The sequence below is a fragment of the Podarcis bocagei genome (assembly GCF_964188305.1).
Source record: "Podarcis bocagei genome assembly, chromosome: 9".
NCBI lineage: Eukaryota > Metazoa > Chordata > Lepidosauria > Squamata > Lacertidae > Podarcis > Podarcis bocagei.
The window spans coordinates 30,691,531-30,716,525 of record NC_138134.1 but is presented as its reverse complement, the minus strand read 5'-3'; positions in this window follow the sequence as shown (position 1 = coordinate 30,716,525).

Sequence of the window (24,995 nt, the reverse complement as noted above, 5' to 3'; positions counted from 1 at the left end):
GCCTGTTGACGACTCTTAACGACTGTAATAGGTCTTACAGGAAAAGGCAAGGGGTGAGGAGGTGAGAGATGGCTTAGTCATGTATAATGAGATAAGAATCCAATGTCTCTATTCAGACCAGGTCGCTCCATTGTTTTAAGTTTGGTAATGAGTTGTAATTCAGCAGCTTCTCTTTCCAGTCTATTTCTGAAATTCCTTTGTAGTAAAACAGCTACTTTGAGATCTTGTATAGAATGTCCTGGGAGATTGAAGTGTTCTCCTACTGGTTTCTCTGTTTTGTGATTCTTGATGTCAAATTTATGTCCATTTATTCTTTGGCGTAAGGTTTGGCCTGTTTGTCCAATATAGAGAGCTGAAGGACACTGTTGGCATTTGATGGCATACACAATGTTAGACGATGAGCAATTAAATAGCCCCGAGATGGTATGTGTGATGTTGTTGGGGCCAGTAATGGTGTTGTCCGGGTGTATGTGGCAGCAAAGTTGGCATCTGGGTTTATTGCAGGCTCTGGTGCCAGTGTCCGTGTTAAGTCTGGTTGTAGTATTATTGTGGGTTAGGAGTTGTTTAAGATTGGGTGGCTGTCTGTAGGCAATGAAAGGTCTTCCTCCCAGAGCTTGAGAAAGAGAACTGTCATTGTCCAGGAGAGGTTGTAGATCTCTGATGATGCGTTGAACTGTTTTAACTTGGGAGCTGTATGTGATGACTAGTGGTGTTCTGTTATTTTCTTTTTTGGGTCTGTCTTGCAGCAAGTTCTCTCTGGGTATCAGTCTGGCTCTGTTGATCTGTTGTCTAACTTCATCTGCTGGGTAACAGATCAACAGAGCCAGACTGATACCCAGAGAGAACTTGCTGCAAGACAGACCCAAAAAAGAAAATAACAGAACACCACTAGTCATCACATACAGCTCCCAAGTTAAAACAGTTCAACGCATCATCAGAGATCTACAACCTCTCCTGGACAATGACAGTTCTCTTTCTCAAGCTCTGGGAGGAAGACCTTTCATTGCCTACAGACAGCCACCCAATCTTAAACAACTCCTAACCCACAATAATACTACAACCAGACTTAACACGGACACTGGCACCAGAGCCTGCAATAAACCCAGATGCCAACTTTGCTGCCACATACACCCGGACAACACCATTACTGGCCCCAACAACATCACACATACCATCTCGGGGCTATTTAATTGCTCATCGTCTAACATTGTGTATGCCATCAAATGCCAACAGTGTCCTTCAGCTCTCTATATTGGACAAACAGGCCAAACCTTACGCCAAAGAATAAATGGACATAAATTTGACATCAAGAATCACAAAACAGAGAAACCAGTAGGAGAACACTTCAATCTCCCAGGACATTCTATACAAGATCTCAAAGTAGCTGTTTTACTACAAAGGAATTTCAGAAATAGACTGGAAAGAGAAGCTGCTGAATTACAACTCATTACCAAACTTAAAACAATGGAGCGACCTGGTCTGAATAGAGACATTGGATTCTTATCTCATTATACATGACTAAGCCATCTCTCACCTCCTCACCCCTTGCCTTTTCCTGTAAGACCTATTACAGTCGTTAAGAGTCGTCAACAGGCTCATCTCAGCTATCTGCCAATCTCCGATTCCCACCACCCTTCTGAGTAATACCCCTCCCCACCTTCTCAATATATAGAAGGATCTGGCAACTTCTGTTTCAGTGTATCTGAAGAAGTGTGCATGCACACGAAAGCTTATACCAAGAACTAACTTAGTTGGTCTTTAAGGTGCTACAGGAAGGAATTTTTTTATTTGGACTATGGCAGACCAACACGGCTACCCATCTGTAAGTATATTCTAGGTACTAATGTTTGGTTTGGGCACTTTTCATTGATCCTTCATTATCCTAATATAATATCGGCTTTTAAATAATATATTTATATTGACTTCTTCAGGAAAGGACTTGCAGGAAATATTTAGCTGCTACACTTTAGTGCATTTCAGTTTTTGCCTAAAACAATATGCTGCTTGCTCTTCATTGTTTTTCATTGACCATAGCACTGGAAGGTGGAAATCTGATCATTAAAAGCAGCTTTAAATATCAATGAAATTCAATCAGCATTACAGTGTGTATAAAGCATGTCAGATTATTTCATTATAATGTCTCATTTTTTGGTGAAATGATTTTTTTTTAAAGGGACATCTTGATGGATGATTGGTGTTTTCTGATATGCTCCAATAGAAGTATATTACAGTTGGAGGATGGATCAGAGAAGGAAAAGAGATTATAGATGGCTCATTTCCATGCACAGTTTTATCAGGAAATAAATGCTGTGAATGAGATGGTCACCGAAGAAGGACCATTTCATGATGCTGGACATTGCTGGTATCTCAGCTGTAACAAAGTGAGCAAATAGTGAGAAAGCTGCAGCCTAGGGTTGGTGAGATAAAGGAAGATATACCTTCAACTCTGTTGCAAATTGGAAAGATGGTAAGCACAAACAACAACAGTTCACTTCTGTAGTAATAGCAGAAAGTAAAGGACAAGTCCACACTCCCTGTTTGTTTATGCTCTTGGCAGGTTCTCAGATCTCTTTGCTATTAGTTGTGTATCTTGGTTTCCTTACAAATATAAGATAGCAGATATAGTTTAACTGAGAATTCCATCCACTCCTTCCATTGCCAATTTCTTCTCCATTTACCACTGGAGTCTCTGAAAGTTAACCATCTAGACAAATGAACCTGATTACATGGCAGGATACAATATAGGATTCATAGTATTATACTAGCATCCTAGCATCATCTCAATTACATCCTGAAGCAATTGCTGCAACTGCTGGGCTATCACAAACTGTGACCAATCAAACTGAACACATTCCAGCTATATGGAAGCTCACCAAACACTCAATATTTTCACTTGTTTTTCTGTCGGCTGTGGACTACAAAATCAGGGGAAGGCTGGCAACTGTACCACTGTATGACTCATGGTCTGTGTCCAATCTGGCTGTGCCAGTCTGGGATACCGTGAATAAAAATTGAATTTTCTGATGAAAACATTTTACCAGTGAACACTAAAGGGATGTCACATTATCTCCATTTCTTTTTTCCTCTTAAGTTCAGTTGTCTACATTTCCACATCAGTTTGCAATGTTATTATTAAAAAGTTCTCATAGTAGTTCATCTGCATTTTGGTGCAAATTTCTCCTAAGATGCATTTTTGCAAAGGAATTTTTACCCAATGCAATGCATTTTGTATGCTATTTTAACTCATAGGTGTGCTTTTACCTCACTCTCTGCATTTTTGTAGACATTACTTGGCTGACGAACAGAATTGCAAAATTTGGGGAAGTGTAAAATTTTATAGGATGGCTGTGTTTTGCTTTGCATATTGTTTTGGAAAGTTCAAATTGGGTAGGTTCACCTTTAAATGGGAACTAAATCAAATTTCTCCCCTGTTCCTTTTAATAGGCATTTCCTCCACATACTGATCAGCACAACATTTAGTCCCTTTAGCTTTCAATTGCATTATATTACTGTGGAATCACACACACACACACACACACACACAGAGAGAGAGAGAGAGAGAGAGAGAGAGAGAGAGAGAGAGAGAGAGAGAGAAATATTTTCTATGATGCTATCTTCCAGGTAAGCATGTGTAAAATACAGTCATAAATTATAGCATGGATTAAACCATTGCTACCCTTAATAATGACCCACCAGAAGATCATTTTTACATGCTTTTAATTTTTTTAAAAGGACCCCCCCAGCTAGGTTTTTTTTTAGTTGCCCCAGAATGTTATCAATATTTTTCTTCCCTTCTTTTCCACTTCAAAGATTTAGAGAGCCCCTATATGCATATTTTGAGTTTTTTCCTACAAAATATCTTTGCCCCACATCTAGTCACTTTTTTGTCTGTTAACTGCTGGCAACAGACATCATTCCATAGATCAGCAGGTACAGTTCTTATTCCCTTTACAGTGGTACCTCGCGTTACAAACGCTTTGGGTTACAAACGCTTCAGGTTACAGACTCCGCTAACCCGGAAGTAGTACCTCGGGTTAAGAACTTTACCTCAGGATGAGAACAGAAATCGCGCGGTTGCGGCGGCAGCGGGAGGCCCCATTAGCTAATGTGGTACCTCGGGTTAAGAATAGTTTCAGGATAAGAACAGACCTCCAAAACGAATTAAGTTCTTAACCCGAGGTACCACTGTAAATCCTTGGGCAAGACACTTAACAGTTTTCCTTTAAAAAAAAATTTAAGATGCACACATTTGCCCATTGGCAGCCTATGTGGCAGAGCTTCTGCTTCACAGGGGTGTTCAGGAGTTTAATGAATTAATGTTTGCAAAGTGACCTGGGATCCTGCCATGTGAGTTGTTAATTAAGTGTGGAGTAGTAGTATTATTAAATTTGCATCAGTGTAATGCACTCATGGTATTGCACATTTCATGATGATGAATGGATTGAAGTTGCTCAGAACAGAGTTACTGGGATGGAAATTCTTTAATGTGCAGTAATGGTTAGAGACTGAGGTGTAACACAATACTTAGTGCAATTATGTCACAATTATTGTCTCTATTACAGAGTTATATATTCTAAAAATATTGTAAGATTTATAACTAATCTTTGGTTTCTAATGATCCCATTCGGCTGCTTTTTCTGTAATTGGCCAATCTGGACAAAAGCCCAATGCCATGGAGTAAGAAAAGAAGTATGGGAAAGGTCAAAATGTTAGATTTTAAAACTTTTCCTAAGAGGAATAAAGTTTCAAATAAGAGTAAAGATTTTCTGAAGACATAGTAAAAAGAGGGATGAGGCACACTTTATTTTATTTATTTTTATTGACAGATATGGATTCCCGAATAGCAAGACAATGCTTCTTTTATGACTAGAGCATGTCCATTTTAATGGTTGCTTCCAGGGTCTGCCTGCCAGTGGTGGGAGAGGCCTAAGGATGGGGGCAGGAATCATGATCCACTTTGCATTTAAAGGCAAACTTACTTAATTTCCAGTTTCTGAAATGCTATGTGAACAGGGAACACAGCCAACCTTAGAAATGAATTTTGCAATGCAATTCTCCAGCCATGGAATGTGTGAAAAAACACATTTACTGGGGTAAATTATCCAGCGTGTGAGAGAGAGGTGGGGAGGGATAGAGAGTAACAGAAAAGTGCATTACAGGGTTCTCTGAATGTATGCTTGGGTTATGTTAAAGGGATAGCACCTAAAGCCAATAGTATAGTCAAAACACATTGGGTTCAATGGCAGGTGGGATTGCCAAAGTTTTTTGTCCCTGGACTCCCACCCCTGTATCTATCTACCTACCTACCTACCTACCTACCTATCATCTATCTATCTATCTATCATCTATCTATCATCAGGCAGGTAAAACTGAATGCACACAAGTTAAATGCATGTAAGTTGCATGTTACCTGTATGTTAGGGCAAACTGCTTTGCAAAAATCTGTTCTGACCATGTCATTTTCTTTAAGACACTCCATGATCCTTGTTATTGTAATGAGATGAACTACTGACAATCAACCTGCACACTTTCCCCATTGTGCTGAATAAGAAGGAGTTACTTGTGAGTAGCTCTTGGTTTGTTGCAGCCCGTGAGATGAAACTGAGGAGTGGAAAAGGGGGACACATGGAAAGAATGAAAATAAAACTGTTATGTGATTACTGTGGACGTTATCACTTCAGTGGGCATGTGTTTCTCAAGCGCTCTCTCTCTCTCTCTCTCTCTCTCTGCTTTCTTAAAATCCACGGCTTTTCGAGGGAAAGATATATTCTTGCCAGAGGCAAAAATACTCTACAATGCATCCCTTAACTTTGCTCACCATGGTCAGCTGAAACTAAAAATTGCAAAAAGATAAAGTGCTTCATAAAATCATGGTTTTATTGTATAAGTGCCCTTATGAAACTGATTGACTATACAATGGCATTATATCAGAGTAAGGCTTACAGTATTACACTGACCAGATGTAAGACTTATTTAAGTTGGATTCAAAGTGGAATATGTAAGAACTGATTTGAATACTAATGAACAGCAATCATGAAGAGGGAGAAGGGTAACAGTGTCAGATACTAATGTTCCAGTGAAGATGTGGTCCTCGCCTAATGGTTGTAGACATCATGAGCCAATGTAGCAGAGCAGTTAGAGTGTTGTACTAGGACAGGGGAGACCAAGGTCCAAGACATTCGCTGGATGTCAGATACTAATATCCTTGGAAAGGGGGTAAGCTGCTCTGAGGATTGTAGCTCTGTGGGGGAATAGGGTCTCCTAACAAATGAATTGCACTTTGCAGGACTATCCAGGGGAATTCATGACTGTTTAAAGTGGTATGATACTGCTTTAAATGTGTAGTGCAGATGAGAACTTTCTGATCATTCTCTATCTTCTGCTATCATCTCAATATGAGAACATTCTAACCACAGGCAGCCCATTACCTCATTTTGAATGACTCCCAGTGCTGATGCTCCCAGGTGAGCATAGACAATGCGATTCTTCTCACATGCAATATGGCCTTTGTCTGGGCTTTGTGCTATCTGCAATGCAAATTAATAATGAAGATAACAAGCCCAAGTCCTTAGCATGATTTTCACACTGAAAGCCAATTTAGTTTTCTGATTAATTAAACCAGAGGGAGGGAGGTACTAAGTGAGCAAATCCCATTGTAAAGCAGTACCTCCGGTTGCGAATGAGTCCTATTCGCAACGTGAAAAGCCTGCAACCCGACGCGCCATATCTGCGCATGTGTGTGGCACAATTTGGCACTTGTGCACATGCGCGAAGTGCGATTTAGTGCTACTGCGCATGTACAAGTGACAAAACCCGGAAATAACCCTTTCTGGTACTTCTGGGTCTCCACAGGACGCAACCTGAAAAAACGTAACATGAAGCGGACGTAACATGAGGTATGACTGTACAAAAATACAAAAGAAAATAGTAATAATCCAATGAATCAGCTGTGTTCAGCCATTTAAAATGTAGACAATTTCCTGAAGTTGCAGTAAAACCTCTAGGTATAAGATAACTAAATAAATATATCATTTTCCAAGGTAGAATCTTTGAATCTTATCCTTTTTAAAGCCAAGAAATTGCTATTGATTCAAGTCTGTGTAATTAGGTAATTGTAGACTTGGAAATACACATTTTTAAATGAAAGTAAAATGTAAAAAAAAATCAAAACCAAAACCAATTACTACACTAAAGAGTATATAAGGCTGCAATTTTCAAGGCTGTTCACACATCTCTCATACACAGTAATTAAAATTACTGGTTTCTAAAACTTCCATGTAATTATATTAACTTCACAAAATCTTTTTAAATGAAACATATTTTCAATCTAAGCCAAGTTTTATTGGGGGGGAAAAGAACGACAGAGCACAAAATAAACACATATCCATGGGGAATACATTTACAGCTGTTAAATCACGTTGGAGTATTTATTTAATTAAAGTATTGATACGGTTGTGAGAAATCAGCCGTTGCTTGACTGTGCCTTTCTTCTTTTTAAGGTAATTTATTAAGGTAAATTCCACATGATAGTATTTATTAATCGTTTATTGTAAGGTAAACAAATGTATCTAATAAGTTTGGAACACGTGGTGTATGTGTGGCTAAAATCCGTGGATTGGGCTACTGAAGCATCATCAATTTTCATTAGTTTTTCTAAGTTGACATTTCTATAATTTGTACCCCAATCTGGTGGTTGTATTCAATGCACAAGAGAGACACTGCAAATGTCAAATGGCTGTTCCACCAGGGTAAAATCCACAGCCACCATCAATACCTGGCATCCCTGGACAGCTATCAGGGTTTCAGCACCCTGGCAAAACTCATGGCTAGTGGCCCTAAGGCCCCTTTGAGGGTCCCCCCCAGCTCAGCACTTTGAGCAAGGCTCAGCAGCTGAACCTGGCCATCTTTTAGACTTCCCACAATGCCTAGCATCACTTTGTGGGATCATAAAGTGTGGTTATTAGCAGATTGGTACGTTAACCAGAAGAAACTTCCTCCATCCAGTAGCAGGTCAGTAGCAGTAACCAATACAGGCATGAGGTGGCAGGAAGGTCAGCATGGTGGGAATACAGTGGTGGGAGCATTGGATTGGCTTTGCCAATGCATCCACACCGCACTGAATTCCTACCACCTTGCCTCTCACTTTCAGCTACCACAGGTGACCTATACAATGCAACCCTACCCTGCTTTGCCTGGCCTGCTACTTCTGCTTCTATCATACAAAGGGAACACTTCAATCATTGTGTGAATTTCAAAAATCAATTCACTTATTCTGCACCTTCTAATCTCATGCACAGATCAAAACTACTTGATTTTGCACTTTCTGAATGTCATCTTGCAGGATCAAAATAGTATCAAAATACATTAAAACTGTGCATTTTGAGATAAAAACAACTTTTAAAATATGCATATTTCAATGCAAAAACACATTTTCAATGCAAAAATGCACATTTCCTTCTTGCTGAAAAAAGATTTAGGTGGAAATGGAACAGAACAGACTTATTTGTCTGCCAAAGTGACATGGACTACAATGGACTGGTTCACTCATCCCAACCTAGAGCAGTAATTTCGAAGTATTTTCCTGTTTAACTGGAATATTTTTAATTGATTTTATAAAAGCATGTGCTACTTACAAATATTAGATTTGCTACTAAGAAACTTAAGGCTGCAATCATTTGCTTAGAGTAAGGTCCATTTAACTAAGTGGACCACACTTCTGAGGCCACATGGATCTGATTACACCATAAGAACACTAACCAGAACCAATGGAAAGTAGTGTAAAATAGTTTTGGGTTTTTTTTGTCATTTTTTAGCCAAGGACAGTGCCAGAAGATCTGTTTATTGAGCATTCATCCTGACTCCTTTGCAGGGAGACTAGAGGACCTTGTCTACAGTACTTAATGAGAATGCATTCTGATGTATTTTTGGGTAGGTTAGACAAAGTTGCATCAAAGCAAGGGTTATCACTCACTTTCCAGTGCAGTTCCCCATCATTTTTGCCAAAAAAGAGAGGTCCAACCCTTGGGGAAGTGGGTTTGATGTGGAAGACCTTCCAGTCACCTACAATTGTGCAACCTGACAATCATGCAACCTGAATTTTCCAATATGAGAATGAATCTCACCCCCGAATGGCAACAGTCTGGAGGCACCCTAACTTAACAGCAACAAGTTCCCCTGTGGGGAATACTCTGCCAAAGCAGACCCCAGCAGCAGCAGGATTGAACCCTTTGCTCACCAGCTGATGAGTAGACAGTTCAGTTCTACTCAGGTTAGCTGTGCCTATCCCTGTCCAACTAAAGATGTCAATTAACTTCAATTACTCCTGCCGTGAATGGTCACTATATGTCTTTTGCATATATTTAAGCTCACTGTTTATATTTTTCACTAGACCAATGTATACACACACACACACACACACACACACACACACACACACACACACACACAGACACACCCCAGCTGAAGATAACAGTTGAAGTGGGGTCAAGTCCAACAAAGCTTATAGACCATCATTAAATACATACATATGCTAGTCTTCAAGATGCCAAAAAACTTGTTACAATTATTTTTTTCTTTTTTAAAAAAAGGATCCATCAGGCTCTTTGAAACATCTAATTCTCCAGCAACTGTTGCTCAATAGCAGAAAATAAATGCAACAAACTAAACTACTCCCCTGTTGAATAGTATATGGCAGTTTTATAGCCAGTTTAGCATTTTAACCTCTTGGTTTGTTAGTTTGTTTTTCTTGCCAAGATTTTCCCAAATGCTCTCAATCCATTTCCCATTCAGCTGCTGCTCAGTTTTTACAGACACCCTGCAGATTATATAGGTAACCTTCCATCCGAGATTGTAACACTAGAGTTGGGAATCTGCATATATTACTTTTGCATCCTCTTCTTTTTAGTATTCTGCAGTATTCCTGAACATTTTGTCTTACTTGCCAATGCTGAATAATGTTTTCTTCCTTTCTTTTTATGTTGCATTTTCATTTGCAAACTTGTGATCTCCAAAACCTTGTAATATTTCTAAGAGGAAATTAACTCCCAGCATCCAGCTCACCCACAGTCATTTGTCTAGATTCAAGGGCATCAGCACAGCAGGAATCTCTTTCAGTGCTGATATCTCATTTTAATGCTCTGTTTGTTTCCTTTTAAATATTTGAACTTTACTATTTCAATATTGTCTGTAAGCTAAATTCAGACTTTCTGCCCTTTCATTGGCTCCCCGTAGTTTTTAAAATTTGGAATCAATAGCACACTTTTGCAGGGGCTGAAACCATTTTTATGAGCCTCTTTGCGACTGTTGATACTTGTATCAATCGAAATAAATAATTCAATATTAGCAAAATGTGAGTTAGCTAGTGGAAGGCCTCATCTCCAGAGCTGGTTTTGGATTGAGGGTATGCTCAGTGTCCTGCCAATGAGTTTTTACACTGAGTGGTGCAGGGGGAAATCTTTCCATTGTACCAAGATTCCAGTTTTGTTTTATTCTGAAGCACTGGTCCAATTGTGTGAAGTGGGGGGATACACAGTGTTCATCCAGGCTAATATATGATGGTTTAAATGATTGTAGTTCACAGAAAAAAAGACTAGTCTATTCCCTTTCTTTTGCTGTGTTATTAGAAGTATTCCCCCAGCTGACATAAGTCATATCCTTACACTTTAAACAAATATAAGCATATTTCTTATCTTATAAAGGGGATTTTTGCTAGCTTTTTCTTTGATGGTTTGAAGTTTGTCCACTAGTGTCTGGTAGAAACCCAGGGGGTTCTCCACAAAACAAACTACAGTACAATGAGGATGTGAGATCAGAAGAATTTGGGTATTTATTTATACTGTTTCTCTTGACTTTCTGTGAGCTTTAAAAAGTGAATTTGTTCAAAAAGCCTTTCATAGAATTGGATGTTTCAGACCCCTGCTATGCTGTAATGGCTTTTAAAAGTTCCAAGATGCTGTCTGCAATTATACTATCTAATATGACCCAATTCCATCAACTTATTTAACCTTATTTAAATGTTTGGATGCTTTTGTGTGTAAAAAGCAAAAAGCAATTTGACGTGTGACTTCTGAAATTGATACTTTCAGCAGTTCATGCAGGATGTGTTTCTTATTTGATTTTGAAATATGGAATGTTAATGTTATATATTTTCTATCTGTAATATATCTATCACACATATGCCTGGAACCAAAATGAATTAATCTTTCTGGAAGATTTCAGCTTGGTCATTGCTACTGCATACACTCCCCTGGGCTCAGATTAGCAGGTATTCTCTTCATTGAAAACCTTGGTGAATTGAAGAGTTCCTCTTCTCATCTGCTCATTTCTTTACTGTCAAAAGAATCCTATTCTATATTTAAAATTGGTCTTCTCTGAGGCAGAAATGTTGTTTTATAGTCTTGATGTCTCCTACGTTCCAAATGAAAACTAAGATTTATGATGCCCTAGAGATGCCTTTTGGTTTCAGCCCTTCAAAGAGAAATGTTACTTTAGGGACAATGTTGATATCTGCACAGTCCATTGGTTATTTATTATGAAGAATATAAACTGTCCAGAAAAGGAGACAACCCTGAACATGGATAAGAGAGTACCCCCGTGTTTGCTTTCTATTTTTATGTGGGGTTATGAATATTTATGAGCTTTTTTTTTTTTACAACTCCTTTGTATGAGGCAGCTTTCAATTGCTGAGTACTCTAGTCAAAATCAAACTCTCCTGCTCATCTTTAAGCTTTGTCTCTACAGAAAGTTGTTAAAGCAACCTCCAGGGTGTTCATTTTTTGTCTTGTAAAACAGAGATATGTCCTTTCCTTCTAAAAATAAAAAAGCAGTAATAAACCCTACAGTTTACTATGGGTTTTGGTTGTGTGTTTTGTTTTAGCACAAATGTAAATGAAAGAACCAAGGACTACAGTTTTCAGATTGCTGTTTCCAGAATAGCTGTATTGACTTCAACTGAACTGTTTCAAGAAAGTGATGCGAGGATAGTAGCATAATAGGTTCGATTATTTTCCAGCGATATCATACTAAACTTTACCACTGGTTGCCAAGAGAACTCTGCAGTAAACATAAGAGTCTGGTCAGAAGGGTCATCCTCTGGTATACACTAAATTACACAGTAGAGTAATTGGATTTCTCTGTCATCCTCTAAAAGGTGGATTTTCTGTGTTTCTATAGCTGAGAGATCATAGAATCATAGAGTTGGAAGGGACCCTGAGCTTCATCCAGCGCAACACCCTGCAATGCAGGCATCTCAACTAAAGCATCCATGACAGATGGCCAGAACCTTTTTCAGTATGAAGGCCACAATACCTTCTAGGAGCTACATGCCCATCAGTGAGCAGGTCCAGAGGCAAAAGTGAGCAGAGCAACGAATGTGAATTTTGCCCTTGTGCAGTAGGCAAGCTTCTACCCTCTATCCCTCGTCCAGGCAAACAAGAAGCATTGTCAGAGTTCAAGGACACATTTCTATCCTTGAAAAGGGGGTCATAGTGTGCAAAAACAGAGCATGCCAAGGCCAATAAAAGGTGTAGCCTAGGAAAAGAAAGGGCTTGTGGCCTGAGCAGTAGATGTGGACTGTGGAGAATTCTGTGGGTTTGAGAAGGGTACTCACTGTATGAAGTAACTTTGCAACAGGTCTGAGCTAATCCAAGGGAACAGCAGGAGTCCAGAAAATTTGGATTGCATTATTTGTGAACAGCAGATCAACAAATTAAGCAAAGCATCTAGGGCTTGCTATACAGGCATGAATAAGGTTCTAACTAGTTCTCACTGAGCTATAGAGGAAACCAAACACAGGGAGGGGAAGGGGGTTCCTGCAACAGGCCAAGCATGTCTCTTAAAAAGACAGGCCACATTGTTCCCAAAATGTAAGGTTCCTCATCTCTGCTATTGCCAGGCAGTCAATAACTATAGAATGTGGGGAGCACACACTGACTTGGTACTCAAGTTGGCAAACACAGAAGAAAAAATGAGACACTCTTACTTTAGTGCACAAGTTTGGTATGCATTTAGTAGCATGGAGAACATTTGGATATTCAAGGGTAGAATTTGGGAGAGATTCTAAACAGCATGAATATGGCAGGTTTTACAGGCACATCAAACATTCTTATGAGCATCCTCAGCAAGACTGACAAATAAAGCCATACTCCAGTGATGGTTTTAGATAAGAAAATATGAGATAAGGTTTATTCACTAGTAAGACAGACATATAATACAGTGTTCTATGAAGACGCTTGTATTTTTTTTTTGTCCATTGTATCTGATAGAGCTAACAATTGTGTACTTTAGTAGAGAAGATTCCACTAAAATGCAACATGGCAAGCCATTGCCATGCAACCCCTATGTAGTCCACAGGTTCTCTTGCATCCACCACTATCACTTGAGGCACATGTGGTCTCAATGGCACACAGCAGTGCCTTCTACCCACTTTGTCTTTATCTATCCAGCTGTGCTTTATCTGGACACAGGTAATAGAGTGAACTTCAATAATCTATGTGCTGTATGTGGGGCTGCTTTTGAAGATTGTTTAGAAACAGCAGCTGGAGAAAAAGGCAGTAGCCAGATTGCTGTTGGGAAGATGGTGATCTGATCATATAACTCCTGTTTTAGCATAACAGCACTGGTGGTTTCAAAGTATTGGTTTTAATCTGTACAGCCTTGTATGGCTTGGTCCACAATTCTTAACAAAAGAACTCCTTTAATATAAACCGACTCATCCATTGGTCGATAATACTAATACTAATACTACTAATAAAATCTCTCTTGACCAGGCTTCTGAGACTCTTGCCAAAGATGATCTTCCCAGTTTTTATGGAGTCCAGCCCATCTCCTGTTAGGAATCTACGGGGGGGGAGGGGCAGGGGGCAACCGTAGTTTATGCCACAGTGCCCAAAATCAAATCATTACATGATCCAAGTTCATTACATCTAAGGAGTTAATATATGTGTCCGCCAAGAATTTGCTTCACTGCTGAGATTTAGAAGGGGATTAATTGAGGCTAAACTGTGTAACAAAGCATGACATAAACTGACATAAGTGGTCCACTGATGTTTTGTTTCTTTTCAATGAAGTAGTATTTCTCCCTTCCTAGTATTTCTGTATTTAAGCAAAATCCATTGAGACTTAAAACAGATAACATAAAATTAATTTCAAGCATTTGATCATACAGGGCATATTCTTGTAACTGATGGCTTGGCCTTAGAACCATTCAGCACATGTGGTTGAGGTGTTGGGGGGGGGAGACACAGAGAGAGCAAGCAAGATTAGTTCCAGCCAGCTGTTTGAATCCCAGAACTATATGCTGTTTTAAAGTTCCCCAATTACTGGTGCAGTTTTGTAATATATATATATATATATATATATATATATATATATATATATATATATATATATGTAGGTTTTGGTGTCTTCGGGTGTCTTCCCGTGTAAGAGTTGGGGTGTCTAGACACCCCAACTCTTACACGGGAAGACACCCGAAGACACCAAAACCTACATTCCTGTACCCGTGAAAATCTACGAAAGCAATATATATATATATATATATATATATATATATATATATATATATATATATATATATATATGCTTTTTTCTTTCAGTATGATCCATAAAGATTTTGTTTGTGTGTGTGTGTGTTTTACCATTGTACATATGAGTGCTGATAAACACTTGTAAAAGAATAAAAAAGCAACTTACATACAACTATAGATATGATTGTACTATGATTGTTTATGGTTGGTACCATGGACAGGGGCATTGGTTTCAAGGAAACAGCAAAGAAAATGGATACTGATACAACCATACCCACAATCACACTTCAAATTAGGGTGGGTGCACATATTCAGTGTTTGATCAATGCACATAAATGTACATAGATAGTATGTGGGGAGGAGAAGATGAGATCCAAATTGAAATAGGAATGGAAATGATAGCAAACTGCTCGTGCTCCAGTTCACTGCAGAAATTCTCCTTGTTAAACCAAAATTCAGCAGAAGTGGAACGCAAGACAGAGCAAAGCCACAGAAGAGAAGAAGAAGAGGAGGAGGAGGAGGAGTTTGGATTTGATATCGTGCTTTATCACTACCCTAAGGAGTCTCAAAGTGGCTAACAATCTCCTTTGCCTTCCTCCACCACAACAAACACTCTGTGAAGTGAGTGAGGCTTAGAGACTTCAGAAAAGTGTGACTAGCCCAAGGTCACCCAGCAGCTGCATGTGGAGGAGCAGGGAAGTGAACCCGGTTCACCAGATTACGAGTGCACCGCTCTTAACCACTACACCACACTGGCTTAACAGAAATCTGTTAAGATAAAGCTACAATGAAGACAATGCCATTCATGTGGTCCCATTTTATCTTCAGTGCAATGCTCTAAAGTATACAGTCGGAATCTGCCCAGAGATCTTAAATTTTTGACTGGCACAGATCTATAATAAATAAAATGAATAAATATATGGCGAAAGGTGGTATCCAATGTCAATAATATTCAGAGTCCATTCATAAAAATCAACAGGTCCATTAATTATAATGGCTCTCAGTGTGACTTAGCCTGATGTCAACCTAATGCTGTAAGTCAGCTTATATGCAAGTTTAGGATGACTGAGATGTGGGTTGGACAGCCTATTTCATAAGATCATATTCCATTTGATAATATGGTGCAGTCTTAAAAGCAGTTACAGGAATTTTCATTTGGCAAAGCAATAAAGCTGCATTTTTTTTTTAATTGACTAAGTTGTTTTCTATTAGTTGTTGGAATCTCTTGACAACAATAAATTTCATAATGCTTCCTAAATTTCAAATCAACGATCTCAAAGATGGAACATTATATCAATAATGGATAATATACAAATCAAATCTAATAGCTGAAATGCAGTTTGTACCTTCAGGTGTCAGGTTCAATAATTATTGCCATGTCTACTGAAATGGATAATATGACGCTACTATTTTCTACTAAGATTACTTCCTTTAAAGACTGATAAGTGTATATAACATCAACATCACAAACACTCAAAGTCTTGCTGCTTTTTTTGTATAAACATGAAGAATCTTAACTTCAATTGGGAGAAAAAAATAAAGCATTTGAAATCTCCAGCTGCAACTCTCATCTTCCTTGAACTTTACTCTTCAAAAATTATACCTTACTATATTGTAGTCTAGTGAAGTACTACCTACCAATACATCTAGATAATTCTGTTTCAATATGTCTGGAATTTTTCATCAGTGAGCTGCTGCATCTGTTTATGTCAGTTCATATTTTGAAATTAATTTGAGATACATATTTATAAAGCAAACCTTGACATTTGCTCTCACAGCACAAAACATGCAAAATACCAGGATAGCAATGAATGTTTTCCATTTTGTCATTCAGGCTTTTTTCCAACCCTGTTCAGTTCTGCTCAACAACATTGTTTTCTCTTCCTATCACTGCTTCAGAGTCACTTCTTTTGATTGTTCTGACTGGGGGTGGTTTCTGCTTCCTATAGAAATCCTAGCCAGACATGGACTATGCGGTAAATATTTTGATGTGGCAGTACTATCTGATAAATCAGATTTGGGCATGTGACTGTATTTCTGATGCCAAACAAAGCTAGTGAGTTTCTCCATCATCATTTTTGTTTGTCTGCTTGTTTGTTTTTGTTTGTATTAGTAACTTTTAGTCAAAGAGACTTACAAAAAAAATAGCAAAAATTTAGCAACCGAAACCACACCAATAAGAAGGAGAGAGAGACAGAGAGACAGAAAGATCCAACTCAACCCCACCACATTGGAAAGATCAGAAAAGATCATATTAAGTATTCCTTAAACAGTGGGGCCACCACAAAGAAGCCCCATTCTCATGTTGCAATCTCCCTCAAAGAAGGCACATGCAGAAGGACCTCAGAAAATGAGTGCAGGGTTAAAGTTGGTTCATGTGGGGAGAGATATTGGGTTCCTGAGCTGCATAAGGCTTTATAGGTCAAAACCAGCACTTTGAATCAGGTTCAGAAACCAGTTGGTCATGCCAGGATTGGTGTTATGTGTTCAGACCACCTTGCTCCAACAACCTGGCCACTGAATTTGGCACCAGCTGCAGTTTCCAAAATGTCTTCAACAACAGCTCTGTGTATCACAGCATAAAGGTTGCCACAGCATAGGCACCATAAGTTAGGCTATCCCTGTCTGGATAGCCTCTTTGCTGAAGTTGGACTGTTGCAAAAGTCACTGGTTACCTTGAACTTTATTGCTGGGATGTCCATGTTGCTTGTAGAGTGGACTTGTTCACAGGTTTGTCCTAAATGTACAGCCTTGACTACCTTATGCCCACTGCTGCGATGACCAGTCAAATCAAGAGCACCCAATACCAGTTGGTTGAAATTTGAGAGGTAGGCGTAGGTCAGCTGAGACCACTGGGAATGGAGATTTTTGTAAGGGGAGGGGGAAATGGGTGCTGGTCCTGTGGGAATCTAGGTGAGGATGTAAGTAGTTGAAGCCCCTTAGACAATACAAAGGTCTGACTCCATTTGAAAGTTTTAAAACTGAACTAGTTTTTATCTCCCCTTCATGGATCACTGCCTTGCCGTGGCGAAGGGGCTTGAAGAACTCAGAGAAGCTATGAACGATGCCGAGCAGGGCACCCAAGATGAACAGGTCATAGTGGAGAGTTTTGACCAAACGTGATCCACCTGGAGTAGGAACCGGCAAGCCACTCCAGTATCCCTGCCAAGAAAACTCCATGGACAAAGACAACAGGCATATAAAAGTTATGACACTGGAAGATGAGCCCCTCAGGTCGGAAGGTGTCCAACATGCTACTGGGGAAGAGCGGAGGACAAGTACAAGTAGATCCAGAGCTGATGAAGCGGCTGGGCCAAAGCCGAAAGGACGCTCAGTTGCGGATATGCATGGAAGCGAAAGGAAAGTCCAATGCTGTAAAGAAAAATATTGCATAGGAACCTGGAATGTAAGAACCATGAACCTGGGTAAGTTGGATGTGGTCAAAAATGAGATGGCGAGAATAAATATTGACATCCTGGGCATCAGTGAGCTAAAATGGACGGGAATGGGCGAATTCAGTTCGGATGACTATCATATCTACTACTGTGGGCAAGAAACCCGTAAAAGAAATGGAGTGGCCCTCATAGTCAACAAAAGAGTGGCGAAAGCTGTACTGGGATGCAGTCTCAAAAATGATAGAATGATCTCGATACGAATCCAAGGCAGACCTTTTAACATCACAGTAATCCAAGTGTATGCACCAACTACTGGTGCTGAAGAAACTGAAATTGACCAATTCTATGAAGACTTACAAGACCTTATAGAAGTGACACCAAAGAAGGATGTTCTGCTCATTATAGGTGATTGGAATGCTAAAGTAGGGAATCAAGAGATAAAAGGAACAACTGGCAAGTTTGGCCTTGGAGATCAAAACGAAGCAGGGCAAAGGCTAATAGAGTTCTGCCAAGAGAACAAGTTGGTCATCACAAACACGCTTTTCCAACAACACAAGAGACGACTCTACACATGGACATCCCCAGATGGGCAACATCGAAATCAGATTGATTATATTCTCTGCAGCCAAAGATGGAGAAGCTCTATACAGTCAGCAAAAACAAGACCTGGAGCTGACTGTGGCTCAGATCATCAGCTTCTTATAGCAAAATTCAAGCTTAAACTGAAGAAAGTAGGAAAAGCCACTGGACAGGTAAGATACAATCTAAACCAAATCCCTTATGAATACACAGTGGAAGTGAGGAACAGGTTTAAGGATTTAGATTTGCTGGACAGAGTGCCTGAAGAACTATGGGTGGAGGCTCGCAACATTATACAGGAGGCAGCAACTAAAACCATCCCAATGAAAAAGAAATGCAAGAAAGCAAAGTGGCTGTCCAACGAGGCCTTACAAATAGCGGGGGAGAGAAGGCAAGCAAAATGCGAGGGAGATAATGAAAGATACAAGAAATTGAATGCAGATTTCCAAAGAATAGCAAGGAGAGACAAGAAGGCCTTCTTAAACGAGCAATGCAAAGAAATAGAGGAAAGCAACAGAATGGGAAGAACCAGAGATCTGTTCAAGAAAATCGGAAATATGAAAGGAACATTTCGTACAAAGATTACCATAATAAAGGACAAAGGTGGTAAAGACCTAACTGAAGCAGAAGACATCAAGAAGAGGTGGCAAGAATACACAGAGGAATTATACCAGAAAGATATGGATGTCTCGTACACCCCAGGTAGTGTGGTTGCTGACCTTGAGCCAGACATCCTGGAGAGTGAAGTCAAATGGGCCTTAGAAAGCACTGCAAATAACAAGGCCAGTGGAAGTGATGGTATTCCAGCTGAACTGTTTAAAATTTTAAAAGATGATGCTGTTAAGGTGCTACACTCAATATGCCAGCAAGTTTGGAAAACTCAGCAGTGGCCAGAGGATTGGAGAAGATCAGTCTACATCCCAATCCCAAAGAAAGGCAGTGCCAAAGAATGCTCCAACTACCGCACAATTGCACTCATTTCACACGCTAGCAAGGTTATGCTTAAAATTCTACAAGGAAGGCTCAAGCAGTATGTGGACCGAGAACTCCCAGAAGTGCAAGCTGGATTTAGAAGAGGCAGAGGAACCAGAGACCAAATTGCAAACATGCGCTGGATTATGGAGAAAGCTAGAGAGTTCCAGAAAGACATCTACTTCTGCTTCATTGACTATGCAAAAGCCTTTGACTGTGTTGACCACAGCAAACTATGGCAAGTTCTTAAAGAAATGGGAGTGCCTGATCACCTCATCTGTCTCCTGAGAAATCTCTATGTGGGACAAGAAGCTACAGTTAGAACTGGATATGGAACAACTGATTGGTTCCAAATTGGGAAAGGAGTACGGCAAGGCTGTATATTGTCTCCCTGCTTATTTAACTTATATGCAGAACTCATCATGCGAAAGGCTGGGCTGGATGAATCCCAAGCCGGAATTAAGATTGCCGGAAGAAATATCAACAACCTCAGATATGCAGATGACACAACCTTGATGGCAGAAAGTGAAGAGGAATTAAAGAACCTTTTAATGAGGGTGAAAGAGGAGAGCGCAAAATATGGTCTGAAGCTCAACATCAAAAAAACGAAGATCATGGCCACTGGGCCCATCACCTCCTTGCAAATAGAAGGGGAAGAAATGGAGGCAGTGAGAGATTTTACTTTCTTGGGCTCCATGATCACTGCAGATGGTGACAGCAGTCACGAAATTAAAAGACGCCTGCTCCTTGGGAGAAAGGCGATGGCAAACCTAGACAACATCTTAAAAAGCAGAGACATCACCTTGCCAACAAAGGTCCGTATAGTAAAAGCCATGGTTTTCCCAGTAGTGATGTATGGAAGTGAGAGCTGGACCATAAAGAAGGCTGATCGCCGAAGAATTGATGCTTTTGAATTATGGTGCTGGAGGAGACTCTTGAGAGTCCCATGGACTGCAAGAAGATCAAACCTCTCCATTCTGAAGGAAATCAGCCCTGAGCGCTCACTGGAAGGACAGATCGTGAAGCTGAGGCTCCAATACTTTGGCCACCTCATGAGAAGAGAAGACTCCCTGGAAAAGACCCTGATGTTGGGAAAGATGGAGGGCACAAGGAGAAGGGGACGACAGAGAATGAGATGGTTGGATGGTGTTCTTGAAGCTACCAGCATGAGTTTGATCAAACTGCGGGAGGCAGTGGAGGACAGAAGTGCCTGGCGTGCTCTGGTCCATGGGGTCACGAAGAGTCAGACACGACTAAACGACTAAACAACAACAGTTTTTATCTGATTTTGAAACTGAACAAAAAACTGAACTTTTCACATGTATTGTGGGCTATCATATTTAAAAGATAGTTCCTAGTTTAAAAAACTATTTCACTTTTCAAAACTGATGTGTAAGCTATAACTTTAAAACTGAAATTTAAATTACACTTATTAAAAAAAACCTCCATTCACGTTTGGTGCAGGCTTGGTTGTAGGTTATGAAGTGCAGCTTACACCAAGCTTGAACTCTATTTTTAAATTTAAAAAATGTAAATTGCCTTCTAGTTTGAAGTTGTAGTTTATGCTTTAGTCTTGAAAAGTGAGCTAGTTGTTAACTGTTTTTAAAACCGAACCGAAAGCTGAAACTTGCATTGGACCGAGGTCTGCTCAGGGCTTTCTTTCAGCTGGAACTTACCGGAACTCAGTTCCAGCACCTCTCAGGTGGGTGCCATTGCCATTCTAAGGGAACAAGGGTGAGTTCCGGCACCTGTTTTTCTAGGAAAATAGCACTGGGCCTGCCCTTACACTTAGCTTAGGTATCAAATATTTGAAAAATATAGACTTTACTATTATAGAAAATACATCTTCTCTAGTACAGTGGTACCTTGGGTTAAGTACTTAATTCGTTCTGGAGGTCTGTTCTTAACCTGAAACTGTTCTTAACCTGAAGCACCACTTCAGCTAATGGGGCTTCCTGCTGCCACCATGCCGCCAAAGCACAATTTCTGTTCTCATCCTGAAGCAAAGTTCATAACCCGAGGTACTATTTCTGGGTTAGTGGAGTCTGTATCCTGAAGCGTCTGTAACCCGAGGTACCACTGTAGTTTGTACTCAAATAATGGAAATAACTGTGAAGAGAGGGATGGAGTCTGTACATTGGCTGGTGATGCCATAAAAGTACTAAAGGCTCCTTGGGAGGGTTTTTCCCTTTTGCAGTTCCTTGGGAGTAGGTGCATTTGAGGGTATTCATCTGTAAAAGGTTATCCTATTACAAGGTACAACCTATTATCTTGCCCTCCATTTCCACTTTTCAGTAATACTATATTGCGCCCACATCAGTGAAACAACTCAGTTGGAGCACAGAGGCTTGTAGACATGTGGAGCATTATTATATAATAGGATCCTAATTTAATAAAGTACTAAAATGCCCTTTCAAATAAACCAAGAGAATATGCAAATCCAAAATTTTGGGGACAACCTTGTCATTCTAGTGAAGAGTAAAGGGATCAGGGGAATCTGCTTTGCATGTCGGTTTGTTTGTGGTATGAGAAACCAAATGGTCTGCAGAAAAATTGGATGAATTCCAATTGAACAGCTACTATTCAAATTAATAGTGACAGCTCATTCTGAAAAAAGTGGTTATTTTCAAATGATTGATATGAACTCAAAGGGGTGTGAAGAACTGCAGCATTCATATTGCTCAGGAGCTGTTGACAGTTTGGCATTTCTCTAATGCAGATTAGAAAACAGCCAAGACATTGCATTTTGCGTTCCCATTAAGCGTAGAGGCCATATTAAATGTTTTATCATTATTATTTACAAAAAATATCCAGTGCCAAAAATCCCAAAATCAAACCACCACTCTATTCATTACACCAATAGAACTGGAGATTTCTTTGGCTATTGAGGAGCCAGAAACATAATTCCTAGCTATAAAAAATATTTTGAATGCAATCCAGATAAAGCAAGCCATGTTGCTTTAGTCTCACTAAACCCAGAAGACCTACTGCATAGCCATGCACTATCAAATGGGTCTTAAGTTTATGATGGCACATAAAGGGTACCACCCTGAAGATAGAGGAAAATCCCATTGACATCAGTGGGAATTACTTCTAAGTTACCAGGTTTAGGTATTCTATTGCACTAATAATCATTTGTGTGTGTGTGTAACTTAAAAGGGAAACCAGCCCAGAATATAGGGCAGGCAGAGATCAGCTGGGTGAGGAAATGTTCAGGAAAGGAATGAGGGGAAGGAACTTATAGTGAGATCTTTGAGGATTTCAGAGCCAATGATGAGACAGATAGCCCCTGTATCAATAGCAGGAAAGAGCTCTGCAATTACAGAGAAGTGAAGCGGGACCACTGCCTCTGGTGGGTCAGCACTTCCACACACCCTGGTTGCATCTAAAGCATATATTTCCCCTTTCAGACATGTGCCTCAGTGTGTGAGCTAGCATTAAGGGTCAGCATGGCTGAGCATCTATCTAGGGTCTACAACCCACCAGAGAGCTCCTCCTCTTCACTGTTGCAACCTGCTTGTTCACTAACCTTTTGCTATGGTCCAGAAGGAGGACTAGCAGATGCCACTGCCTGTTTAATTTTGACTCTTTGCCTGGCAGGCATGCAAGTGGTACCAGTGATGAGGAAGTGGAGGAGGAGGAGCAACTACAGGTGTTGAGGAAGTAGAGGGGGCAGGCTTCATTGGGAGAGGGTCCTCCAAAATTTAGAGCCAACACTGGTCCAGCTTTAGGGGTCATGCCTGATGCCAGAGATGAAACCAGTGGCATCAGGTTTTTGGCTATGTCAGCTTCAGGGCTGGGCAATGAATGGGCCTGGATCTTGCAGGACTACCTTAGGACATAATGGATCCTTGCTCACTCCTGCTGAAACAGCCCATTTCTCCAGTAGGTATACCACTATTGGTAGCTTCCACCAATACTCTGCTGGTCAGAGTAGCAGAGCCTATCTGGAAGCAAAGCTCAGAACAACTTGCCAGAGCTAGTCAGAGGGACCACTCTGTCTCCTTAAATCTTCCTCTAGTGTGGCAGATTTGGGAAGGGGGTGTTGGATTGCTGTGCCTGACATTATATTAAAAATAAAATGAACTAGGATTATATTACAAGTATTGTATTTCTAAACTAAGCATACTTAGCACACCGTATTTTTCGCTCTATAAGCTGCACCGGACCACAAGACGCACCTAGTTTTTGGAGGAGGAAAACAAGAAAAAAAATATTCTGAATCTCAGAAGCCAGAACAGCAAGAGGGATCACTGCACAGTGAAAGCAGAAATCCCTCTTGCTGTTCTGGCTTCTGGGATAGCTGCGCAGCCTGCATTCACTCCATAAGATGCACACACATTTCCCCTTACTTTTTAGGAGGGAAAAAGTGAGTCTTGTAGAGCAAAAAATACAGTACTTAGTTTAGAGGGCAGTGGCATGAAATCATTCAATCTCCCCAAACTTTCAAACTGTATATTTGCAAATATATATTTCACTGTACAAGTATTGTTATTTTCTAGCCATCTCTGTTAGCGCTGCTCATTGGAGTACTAGTATTTTCCTAGCGTATTACAAAGGTTCTTTTCTTCAATCTTGTTGTTTGGCAGGCACTGAATCAAAACCAAATAAAACAGAGGCTCTTTGCAGAAAGAATTAGTAGGGCAATTTCCCTCCTCTCTTATAGTCACACACACACTTGTACAGAACATTTCAAAGCTTCTGCTACATTGTAAACATCTTCAAAGAAGCACTGCTCCACTCATGTGCTAGTATTGGACAAAGAACCATCTTCCTTTAATTAGGAGACAAGTGGACTAATGCTTTTGCTATGCACCTGGCCACAATGACACAATGATAAAGAGAGTGTGTGTTCTTGGTGGGTGGGGTGGGGGTGTGATAAACTGCATGAAAAAATATTGGTTTATGCCCCCCCCCCCGAAACATAGTTATTTGCCAAACCATGAGTGGGTGAGCACTTGGACCAAGGGTGGGAAAATCTTTTCAGCTTGAGGATCACATTCCCTTATAGGCCTCATTTCATGGTCCACATGTCAGTGGTGTTTAGGCCAGTGGCAAAAGCGAGCAGAACACAATGTAAATGTACATATATAGATGTAGCCTTTTGTATTGGAGGCTAGTTTATATATACTCTCACACTCCCTTCTCTGCCCTCTGCCTGGGCGAGCAAGACATATTGCAGGTTCAGGTGCAATGAGCAATGAGGTTCTCAGGGTTTGGACATGGGAAGCAGTCATAAAGACAGAACAACATTTTGGGATTGAAATGGTCACAACTTTATTGATTACAGATGTCAGTAGGCTTAGGCTTAGGCATTGGGTATGTATCCTGAACCAACCAACTCATTTGCTAGCTGATAATTTCTTCAGGGTTGATCCTGGGTTAAATATCACCCTATGATGTACATCAAACCATTTGGAAGAGTTATATGGTCTGTTAACCCACATCTGGGCATTTGAACAGAATCCTTTCCCTCTGGACTCCAGGGTACCCTGATTCTTTGACTGGTGAAGGGCTTTGGGGC